Below are 12,625 nucleotides of genomic sequence, written 5' to 3' on the forward strand. Positions count from 1 at the left end.
AATCAACACAACTTTCCCCTGTTGTAAGCCAAGCTGAATGCAAAATTTACAACGTAACGTGGATCTGTGTTGCTTTTCCTGATTTGAGTGTTTCCCTGTCTATTTTCTATCTGTGGCTAATGGAGTAAAAAGAGGTAGAAGACTATGTTCATCCCCAAAATAAGCAAAATAAGATAAAAACAAAATGCTGCTACTCTGTGTATAAGATAAGAACAGAAAAGCTGTGGAACTAGATGTTGTTCATGTTTAGCCTGCATGTGAAGCTCAGAATGATCATATTTAAAAAATAAGTCAAAAATGTTTTCTCAGTGAACTCTTATCCACTTGTATGCTGATGACATCACAGTCTTCAAAATGCTTTCTCCAACCTTCACCTTTGTTTAAACACAAGCAAAATCAAACTCATGATATCAAACCATAACTTTCCTCAGTTTTCCTGTCTTCCCAACTTCTTCTCCCTGGATTCTTCAGCCAACTAATCAGCTCCTATAAGTATCTGGGTATCTAGCTTGGCAGCTCAATTTCCTTTGATATGCACATTAATACAATCATTTCCAAACTTAAATCAAGGATTATCCAGCCTTGGCCAGCTCATCATTGTAAATGAAAATCAGTTTTCAATTGTTTTTGTTAGCATTACATTTTTAGAGGTTGTATCCTAAATTCTATTTATAATCACATAAGTAGTAGCCTGGTAAGCCAGACTAAATAAATATATTATATATTTATATGTTATTAAACGTTGCAAAGCAAGAATTTGGTCTAGTTCACTAGGCTACATAAGTAGTGTAATCGGCTCTTAACTAAATGTAATACTTTGGGTTAAACTTTTATGACAAAAAGTTCCAAATTCAAGGGACATTTTGGTTTTCTGAGGGTTCGTCTATATAACATGATGATTCCAATAATTGAAATCTTTTAAAGTGGGTTACTGCAGAAAGGAAACAGATAATGAAAGTCTGTTGAGCTCTTTGGACAACCTCAGTTTAGAGAAATAGTTTAGACTAGACTAGACAAACGATACCAGAGACCAGAAGGATTTCTGTCATCTTAAAATAACTAAAACATGTTAGAGCAGATAATGTTTTAAACTTCACACTCCTTTTCATTTAAAACTTAATCAAAATTCTTTTAGAAAACTTTATTTTTGATCAGTAAATACTAATAGGTTAATGTAAAAAAACATTTATGGTACCGCAAAGGTTATTATCATAACCAAGAGCTATATTAAATGTGCTTATTCGTGCTCTTGACCAGGTTTAGCAACAGGGACTTTGGGGTTTATTAGTCATCTGCTGATAAGCTCACATCATTACTTTACTTTTAACTTTGACCTCACTTGTTGCTTTTTTCACTTTCATTCTGTAATGTTTCCCCGTTTCAACTATAAATCTCATGTACCTGTGAACAATCAGCTACAGAGAACGGCCTTTGTTTCTTAGACACAGCTTTATCTGGTCGTTTGGTTTTCGTAGCTCATGCTGAACTTCAAGATGAGTTCATCTTTTGATTGTACCAGAAACTCATGTTGAGTTGGGTGAAAAATAAATTAATTAAATATGCAGCCTCTTAGAGTGAGCACAAAAAACACCTAAATCTGGAGAAACTCATCTCACAGAGTATTTCAACTAATTTAAAACACATCTGGACGTAAATGTTTTGTAGTATAATTTATTTATTTCACTGGGTCTCTACATGTTACAATAAGGATCTCATTGTTAACATTACATTGTGCATTATTACACATTAATAGCTCTCTCTCTCAGTCAGAAGTCGAAGCTCTCTATTTACCGGTCAATCTATGTTCCTACCCTCACCTATGGTCATGAGCTTTGGGTAGTGACAGAAAGAACGAAATTGCGGATACAAGCGGCCGAAATGAGTTTTCTCCGCAGAGTGGCTGTGCTCTCCCTTAGCGATAGGGTGAGAAGCTCGGTCATCCGGGAGGGGCTCGGAGTAGATTTGCTGCTCCTCCACATCGAGAGGAGCCAGTTGAGGTGGCTCGGGCATCTGGTCAGGATGCCTCCTGGACGCCTCCCTGCTGAGGTTTTCCGGGCATGTCCAACCAGGAGGAGGCCTAAAGGTAGACCCAGGACACGGTGGAGGGACTATGTCTCTCACCTGGCCAGGGAACGCCTTGAGATTTCCCTGGCGGAGCTGGCCCAAGTGGCTGAGTAGAGGGAAGTCTGGGCTTCTCGCCTTAGGCTACTGCCCCTGCGACCTGACTCCGGATAAGTGGGTGAAAATGGATGGATGGATGGATGGATGGATGGATGGATGGACGGATGGGTGGATGGATGGATGGATGGATGGATGGATGGATGGATGGGCATTAATAAACAAAGATTCCCAGTTTTGCTAACTATTAAGTGTTCTTAAGTTCATCACAAAGGGCCAGGGGGTGTCTGCTTAGTAATGCATTACATAATACGATTAAGCGGTTGTTAGTACATTCTTAAGTAGTTTATTAATGCTTAATAAAGTACTATGTAACGTTAATGAAGGGACCTTTATTGTAAAGTGTTACCGCTCATTTTAACAGCATTTATAAACTTATGTGAGGTTGGTTTTTCTATTTTGTCGCTGAATTTTATTGACTTTCTGGTTAACGCTAACTGAAAAAATGGAATAAAATATTAAATTTCTTACCCTAGTGACACCATAAATGTGTCTGATAAATCCACACCAAATTTTAAAAAGCATTTAGATCAGGTAAAATAAAATGAATAACATTTTAAAGTAATATTTTGCTTTTAATCTGTTTTTTTAGGTTTTGTTTGTTATTTTTTTACAAGTTAAGTTCAATCACGCTACAACAAAATGTAAAATGTCCCTGCTAATCAAAGGGTTAACATCCAAATGGTTGAGATTTATTTATAAGTTTTAAAAGCCGCACCTCTTCAGAAACCACTTCAGAGGGGAGTTCCAGCTAAAGGTGGAGGACTTCTGATACTAGCTTATTAGCAGGTTGTGGACAGTAAAAGTAAAAGAAAAAAATCATCTTCTAAATGGGAATTTTTCTCCTCCGTGCATTGTCTCTGTGAGGAGGCCGGCGTCTGTGACAGATTACTAACAAGACATTCAGTTTATGCCTAACAATAACATCTCCATCACTGAACTCATAACAAGCCTGTTTCCTCCACATTGGACCAGTCTGTTCAGTGTTCATGTTGGCATGTCTCTTCACCAGAGGAGCGGTGACTCATCCTTTCGGTCACTAGGGAACAACCAAATATTGTTTGGTTGATGATAAAATCATTTAAACATTCACTCTCGGTTTCTTTTCTCGCAGTCGTGAAGCATTTGGTAAACGAGGAAGTGTCACGGTGTCTGTCTGGGTTCACCCCATGCTTTAATCATGTCTAAAATAGCACATATTTTCACTCTTGGTTTGACTCTGACCTTAACCCAAAGTGGAAACATGTCATTCACACGTGGGAGGGTGCGGGGCTGTTTTTGATGATGTCCCCTGATATTTATACCCACTTCCCTCAGCGAGTGTCTCTTTGCATCTGCTCTGAGGTTATAAAGCCACACCTCTCCACTCCGACCCTCAAGCGGAGAAAGTTATCAGATGTACTAGCTGCCCTCAACCTCGAAACTGAACAGAAGGATAGAAAAATATAAATAACGATTACTCCGTCGGCACTCTGGAGTAATCATGTCTAAATAGCAACAGTTTTCAGGACCAGATGTGGGGGTTGGGGGGGGGGGGGGGGGGGGTTACCTAACTTTTTAGGGCTGTCAAAAATGTTAAATAGTTCACTTCCTGTGTGACAGAGCAAGGTTTTGCAGAGGATAAAAATGCCAGGTGGGTAGAAGAGTAAGAACAACAGTTTTTGATCAGATGGCGTCAGATACTGTTTAGTTTTAAAGTTTTCACACTCATGAAGATGCAGTTTGGCTCAAACCACCAAGTGGTTAAAGGTTTTCTGAAAAGATTCTTATTGCTGGTAAATTGTTGATATTTCAACTCGTTTGTGGCGTTGACAGGACCTCAAGATGAAGTCATAGGAACATCTTCAGACATCATCCAGAGTCATCTCCTCCAAGTTTAAGGCCATTTGCAACCAATAAATACATCTTTCCCCTCGTCTATGTAATGAGTAGGGGTTTGTGTTGGTAAGAATCCAGTGATATGATATAAATCACAATACAGGGAAGACGATATGAGATTTTGTGATACGATAAAACCCAGACAATATTTTAAATATTGGAAGGCTAAATTAAATAGGACAACTCAGGCCAATCACATCCAGTTATTGCAAGATCAAAGTTTTGCATCAGAATGAAGGAAATAAAAACTGCTGCCACCTAGCAGTCGGAGTTTGAATTGCACTGCACAAAAGAAATACAGGAAATGTTTTCATGTAAATTATCTATAAAAAGTGATACACTGCTTTTGAATATTGATTCATAACACAAACTCTTTTTTAAGAGAGGGTTGTAAAGGAGGTCAGTCCCAACCTGAACCCGAATGTGACCAAAAGGCTCAGCTTAAGAGGTAAAGCGTGGAGATCTTGGTTGCTTCTCCTCATGGAAGAGTCCACTGAGGTAATTCTAGCATTTGATTAGCATGCTTCCCCTTCCTCTGGAAGGAGAACCAGGAGCAGATCCAGAACTCATTGGAGGTATTGCACAGTATATCCTCTTTAGCCTATAGGAACAAATGAGTCCAAGATCTGGAGAGTGTTGTCAGGGAAAGGAATGCACGAGTTTCCCATCTGGCCTAGAAATCTAGACCTAGACCTTGCTATGCAGGTCGATTTAGCTATGCTCCATTGTAGCCTCAGCAGGTCTACCTGCCAGTTGGGCCAGTCTAAAGGGTTTATGTTTGTAGAGTTGTTGGGTGGGCTTAGCGCTTGAGCAGGGATGGAAAAAAAACAAAAATGTCTCAACAAAGATGTGGTCAGTTAAGGATTGGCGCTCATCTGGAATGGGATCAATTTTGGACCATTTAGACTTAGGCATATGGGCAGATGTTTGCTTTGTTCTGTGGAAACCCACAGTGCAGGGAAGCTGATGATCATGCAAATTTACATTGGTAGAGAGACAATAGACAGACAGCCACATAAGAGTGATATGTGTCATTGGTGATGTCATGTATCCAAATGTCCAGGGTGACAGCAGCGGCAGTAACTGCCTCAGTCAGAGGATGACATCAACGCTTCAAGCTGTCAGACAGGTTGTGAAAGGGCTTAGTCCCACACTCCCATTGTTCGCTGGTTAATGCTTTTATTCAGCCTGCCACCGGCCTTACCATTTGTTAATCTGACCTAACACACAGTTAAAACAAAGACACACAAACAGCTAATTTAAAGGTCAGCAGTGAAAAGTCAGCTTGTTGTACACCATCACAAGCCTTCTGGATACAAACAAAAGTGAGGTTTTGTGTGAGATCAGGCAGGAAAAGTTATTCTCCATAAAACACACGAGCTTACTAAACGTCAACGTTGCTGCCATTTGCTGGATTAAAGCAGTTATCTCAAAACCACGTAAAAACACAAACATCCGTAACATTTGGTCTGTCACAGTGAAGACAGCTGAACTGGGAGGCAAAGTTTTTGATTTACTGGTCCATCAACGTTCCTACCTGGACCAAAGGTCATCAGTTCATGACCAAGTTACAAAGATCCTGGAAACAACCAGCTAAAATAAACTTCCTTAAGGTGGTCTGGATTTTGCCTTTATAGGGAGAGGAGCTCCATTATCTGGGGGGATCTGGAGTACGGGATGACTTTAAGGTTTTCCAGGCATCTGATACTGAGAGGAGGTCCTGTGGCAGAACCAGAACTTGTTGGAAGTATTTATCCTTTCTGGTCTGGGAACACTTTGGGATCCCTGGAGGAGACGAGAAATGCTGTTGGGTAGAGGTCTGGGTTTTCATTCTGAATCTGCTTCCCTAGCTAGATGGTAAAATATGGATGGATGGATGGATGGATGGATGGATGGAAAGAAAGACAAAGTGACATACCCACTGATTGTTTTAATGTTTTAAATTGTTTTATCTAATGTAACAGGAAGTTAGATGACCAGATAATGTGTCCTACCTGCATAGCAAATTGTTGATTTTTTAAAATGTGGCTTCACATTAAAAGCTTTTACACTAATTCATTTAATAGCCTGTCAGCTTTTACCTGTTAAATATCTGTGTGACCAATTTGCAATGTCAAAAGCACCATCTCTCTTAAGAGTCATGCAGACAAGGTGGGAGAAAGGAAGTTCTCATTCAGCGAGAGGTGAGTAAACAAGGAAATACAGACTGATGGGTCCCCCCCTCTACCCCTCCCAGCAGCACCCACATTCATTCAAAAATGCATCAAGCTTTGTTGTATTTTCCAACCACAGTACCCCCCACCCCTCCATCTAGACAGAGAACAACAAGGCTTTATGGGGTTAGGCTGAGCTGGTTGTTTTGTTTTTTTGTTTATCACAGAGAACTACAGATGAACGGGGACGACGTGAGTCAGTGGGTTCATGTACGCTTACATGAGTCATTGTGGTTTGTTCAGCTAACCTGGAGGCTTCTGCAAAATCATTCATCTTGCCTGGTAACCTGTGGCGTCTGCGTTTGGAGCTGGGTCACACTGATGTCGCTATGGAGCTCTATGCTCACTTAAAATGATCAGTGCAAAAGAACTTTGCTTTAGAATAATACTTTACAAGAGTCTGTTATGAACATTTGTGTTTAAGTCTTTGTCAGAAAACTGACAAGCTCAGGAGGTTAAATTGTAGATTGGGGCCGTGAGTGTTTGATTAATAGTGAAACGTCGATGAGGCACAAAGCACACAGCCCCAAGCTCAGATCATCCAGTTAAAATACTGGAATAGCAAACGTGACGATACATTCTGTGGTGTAGTTCAGAGCGATGGTGGCGCAGGAGTTAAGTGCTCGCCCTGTATTTGGAAGGTTGCAGGTTCAAGCCCCGCTCAGCCTGTCTGTGAAGTTTTGTCCTTGGGCAAGACACTTAACCCACCTTGCCCTGCTGATGGTGTTCGGAGGTGCCTGTACGGCAGACTCTCCTCTGTCAGTGTGCCCCAGGTCAGCTGTGGCTACAAAGTAGATCAGCACCACCAGGGTGTGAATGGGTGAATGACTGATTGTGTTGTAAAGCACCTTGGGGGGGTTCCAGGAATCTTGGCATTTTATCAAAAACAGGCTAATTACTGTCTATCTTACGTAAAATTCATGGCACATAATAAACGGGATCAGCTATTCGACCCGTAGACCCGTAGACTCTCATTCATTTTTGTGGCGGTATGGGACCCGTGGTCCGCAAGTAGATAGGTGAGGCGAATTCCAATATAAAAGCAAGTGTGCCCCCTATGGGAATGGATGACAACCTATTCTAAGTAGATGAGAAAGTAAAAAGAAAGAACGCATAAATCTATTTTAACTTCTTTATCCTTTGACTTAAAAAATGTTTGAGTCCATGTCCAGTTACACGCCCCTTTTCTTTCCTAGGGCTGCACGGTAGCACAGTTGATACCTGCTACCTTGCAGCAAGAATGTTAAGTTTTATTACCACTGGGGTTTTGGGGGAGTTTTCGCCACATTTTCAAAGATGCCAAGAGTGAGTCAGCTAAAAAATTTATTTGTCCTTGAAAGCAGCTAACAAAGCCTTCCAGATCACTAAACTTTGCCATTTCACAAGGCAGCAACATAAAAAAGGAAGTGTGCAACACTAAACAGGAAGTAGTATAGATTGGACACTGTTAATATTAACTGAAAACATATAGATTAATATCAGTGTGATGTGATGTTTACAGTGTTTGCCTGAACAGCTATGAACATTTTGAGACTGGAGTGGGAAATCAATTGGGGTCTTGGCCCAATGGGAGTAGTCTTTAGCACTAATTCTCTAAAGGGAACCATTTAAAGAGCTTGGAAGTGCTCGTTTAAGACAAAATGTTTGATATCTCTTCATTTACTCATTAACTCAGTAATGGTTTTCAATGCAAAAGAGACTTCCATTTGCCTTCACTCTAAGAAGCCAATCCATTTGATTTTGTTTTTTATGTCTTACGTGTCAAGTTACTATTCTCAATTTTGCAATCTGTGCTTCCTTTTGTGCAAATGTTGCTGGCTGAAGTCCCATATGGGTGCACAAATGTAAAGGAAGCTTAAGATATAAAAAAAACGTTTGCGCAGCAGTCAATGCCAGCACAACAGGAGCAACTTGGGTTTGAATTCATCACATCTTCACAGTGGTGCTTCACCTTCCTTTGTGGAATCTCTCTCCTCTAGATGCCGTATAGATACACAGAAGCGGCTGTCATCCACGCCTTAATAATTAATGACTGCCCAGAATTCTGTTCTGCTTTCCTTTTTTTAATGTTTCTGATCACTAAAGGGTTTAACTTCTTCGCTTGTGCTCCACTTGGCTGGCTTCCACGGAGCTTGAAGGAAAGTCACAACATTTGGTTTGCAATTTATCACACCAAGGCACTCAAGAAATTAAACCGCCACAGCCTCAGGTGGACGCTCCATTGGTCAGGGCGCTTTTGCGTATCAGCATCATTACAACAGCAGCGGTTTGTGTCCAGAAATTAGCCCAGACCAATCATCCTGGTAAAGTAATTCTCCCCGGACATTCTGAGATTATGTTAAAATGTTTGTGGAGGAATAAGCTGTATATTCTGGGGATGTTAATTCACCTCATGCTGGATAAAAACAGACCAGCACAAGAAGTCTTCACAAGCTGGATCTGTTCTCATGGTTGTTGCACAGCAGAGAAAGCTCCAGGTGTTGGCACACACACACACACACACACACACACATAGAGCTGAGCAGAAATCATGCTCACACACTTTCTTTTCTCCTACTACATTATTGAAAGCTATTTTTGCAGCTGCACTCTGAGAATAAAGGTATCACTTGTCACTTGCAGCTTCACAGACACAACGGAGAAGATATTTTGGGATTACTTATTTATTTTATGTCTCCCTGATGTTCTACAACAATTGACTCCCCTCCAGCAGCTGTCAGTGTTGTAAAAGCCTTTGTTTGTAATGTTGTTCAAACAGGTTTGGAATACACCCCATTACACGCTGGCCGCTCTGCACCAACGTCATGAAACTTAAAGCGGCTGAATGTGGGATTTTCATTTATGGCCTTTATAAAATTCCCTTTAATTTATTAGTTTGATGTTCAGTCACATTTTCAGCTGCAGCTTTGACTTCAGTCTGGGTTTTTTTTTCTTTTCTGTCTTATCTCCTCCCGTCCTTGCAGCACTGTGGAACACATCGGTATGTTAAGTCCAAATTGCATGGCTGAATTATCAGACTTATTTCTTATTCTAACCCACACACACACACACACCCCGTCCCAAATCCCACCACATTTGAAATGTATTGTAGAGTTGCTGAGATATCACACAATGTCGCTGCAGACATTCTGAATTTTAGGTTTGAAATCAGCAGACCCCTGCAGAGCAACCAAGCGAGACTTTGAGTTACCAGCTGCTAGGTGTGCATGAAGACAGCAGCAAGTAAGCCTGAGAGAAGGGTAAACTCCATTAACATCAGCAAAGAAACATCTGAAGCGTTCATATAAAAATTAAACAGTTCTCCCCCTAAATTTGTGTTTGTCAGCAAATTAATCCATCTGCAACCTGCACTGATTATTAATTACATAATTAGGCTTCTTCTCGTCTCGTCTTCCTCCGCTTATCCGGGTCCGGGTCGCGGGGGCAGCATCCCAACTAGGGAGCTCCAGGCCGTCCTCTCCCCGGCCTTGTCCACCAGCTCCTCCGGCAGGACCCCAAGGCGTTCCCGGACCAGATTGGAGATGTAACCTCTCCAACATGTCCTGGGTCGACCCGGGGGCCTTCTGCCGGCAGGACATGCCCGAAACACCTCCCCGGGGAGGCGTCCAGGAGGCATCCTGACCAGATGCCCAAACCACCTCAACTGGCTCCTTTCGATCCGGAGGAGCAGCGGTTCTACTCCGAGTCCCTCCCGAATGTCCGAGCTCCTCACCCTATCTCTAAGGCTGAGCCCGGCCACCCTACGGAGGAAACTCATTTCGGCCGCTTGTATCCGCGATCTCGTTCTTTCGGTCATTACCCAAAGCTCATGACCATAGGTGAGGATTGGGACGTAGATCGACCGGTAAATCGAGAGCCTGGCTTTCTGGCTCAGCTCCCTCTTCCCCACGACAGATCGGCTCAGCGTCCGCATCACTGCAGACGCCGAACCAATCCGCCTGTCGATCTCCCGATCCCTCCTACCCTCACTCGTGAACAAGACCCCGAGATACTTAAACTCCTCCACTTGAGGTAGGACCTCTCCCCCGACCCGGAGGTGGCAAGCCACCCTTTTCCGGTCGAGAACCATGGTCTCAGATTTGGAGGTGCTGATCCTCATCCCAGCCGCTTCACATTCGGCCGCGAACCTACCCAGCAAGAGCTGAAGGTCAGAGCTGGATGAAGCTAGGAGGACCACATCATCCGCAAAAAGCAGAGACGAGATTCTCCTGCCACCAAACTCGACACACTCCACACCACGGCTGCGTCTAGAAATTCTGTCCATAAAAGTGATGAACAGAACCGGTGACAAAGGGCAGCCCTGGCGGAGTCCAACCCTCACTGGGAACAGGTCCGACTTACTACCGGCTATGCGGACCAAACTCACGCTCCTCTGGTAAAGGGACTGAATGGCCCTTAACAGAAAGCCACCCACCCCATACTCCTGGAGTGTCCCCCACAGGGTGCCCCTGGGGACACGGTCATAAGCCTTCTCCAAATCCACAAAACACATGTGGATTGGTTGGGCAAACTCCCATGCCCCCTCCATCACCCTTGCAAGGGTATAGAGCTGGTCCACAGTTCCACGGCCAGGACGAAAACCACATTGCTCCTCCTCTATCTGAGATTCAACTAGATAGAGGAGGAGCAATTAGGCTTCTTAATTTACTAATTTACTCTGAGCACTGCATGTTGCATGACATCTGCTGAGGGGGTTGCCATGTTGTTTCTAGAACAGGAGTCTGTGAATTTAGGCATAGTCCGGCCCACTCACCTGCATGCAATGGTTTTTTTTAAGAGAGTATGTGTAGTTTTTACCATTAATCTCTGGAAATATCCATCGAAATGTTGTTGAAAAGGAATTAAATGATGCCCAGCAGCTTCATAGCATATGAAATCAGGCCTGGAGCAGGTCTAAGAAACGATGTTTCCTTCTACATGAGGACAAAACACACCGACCTGCTGTTAAAAAACTTTCACCATTTACCTCTTCGCTCGTTGCCAGTGATGAAAGGGAGTCTGATGTGCTAGTCATTTTTGGAGGTTGAACTTGAAAATATTGTGGGACATTTTTGACTAAGGCCAGGCTACAAGACACCTCCCGTCTGTCCTTGGTCTGCTAGCTAAACGGCTAACAAACGGAGAACAGAGGTCTCGGTAGCACATGAATATTGGAAAACGCCTTGGCGGTTCCTGATAACATATCTCCTAGGCGGGACCAATGCATCAAGGCGAGGTTCCTTGACATTGAGAAACACCTATAGTCTCCAACACCTATCTCCTGCATTAGCTTCTGATAGAAAATAGATGGTGAAACTCTAGGATTTGAAAAGCCTGACAGATCTACCTCACACTGTCATTTAAGATTCATGGACTCATCCATCTTGGCTCATCAAAGGGAAGGCTGTTGTTGGTTTATCGTCCAGGAAACAGGAGAGAATCTTAGCTAGTAGAAGCTAACTCTTAGCATTAGCAACTCCACCACATGGCTTGTGTTAATTGTGGAGATAAAACATCAATGTAGCAAAGTAAGCAGTCGGTGGTATAGTCGCATTGCTGTTAGCCATTTAGAGGAGAGAAGTCCAAATATCAGTGTCATATTTCAACACCAGAGGTTGGGAGTCCTAACTAGTCACCAGTCGGCATCATGTTCACCTTTTTATGATAGAAACTATTTTAGCTAGTAAATAAAAATGATCGGTTGAACATGTAGCAGCAAGGTAAGAACTCTCTGAATTCAAATCAGGAAAAAATTATCTGAAGTTAATTTTTATTATTTTTTAGCTGGGACCATCTCCTAATCAATTAAATGGAGGAGGCGGGGCTAAACTCTCACACTGCAGCCAGGCACTGGGGTAGTTTTGTTCCTTTTGGCTTCAAATTCTACATAACATCCCTCTAATATATATGATGTAAAAAACTATGTGTGAACAAACTTAAATGACTTAAAAAACAGGTTTAATAAAGCATATTTGTTTATGTGGCTAGCTGATTCATGCTAGCTGTTTTCCTGTATACATTTGGGGAAAGGAGATGAGCAAAAAGACTTATGACAGAAAATGAGAAGGTTCTCTGCTGTCCTGAAATAAACACTTAATTTTCTCATGAATCACTTTGTTTACTTATGTTTAAATCTTAATATAGTTGTTTTGCTAGCTGCAGTGCAGGAGGCGGGGTTTCCATTTCATGAAATATTTGTTTTTGGATCAGCCTTCATTAATAACCCTTTATTTGATTTAGGATAATTTATTAACACTGTTGAGCTCCAACAACCTGCCTGGGACCCAAACAGCTACTTCAGGAAGCAACAAAGGTCATCGAGGACGCTTTCTATTGTTCATAACTTTCAGTGCTCTCCAACGAGCGATTGCATCAAC

The sequence above is a fragment of the Nothobranchius furzeri genome, chromosome 2 (assembly GCF_043380555.1).
Source record: "Nothobranchius furzeri strain GRZ-AD chromosome 2, NfurGRZ-RIMD1, whole genome shotgun sequence".
NCBI lineage: Eukaryota > Metazoa > Chordata > Actinopteri > Cyprinodontiformes > Nothobranchiidae > Nothobranchius > Nothobranchius furzeri.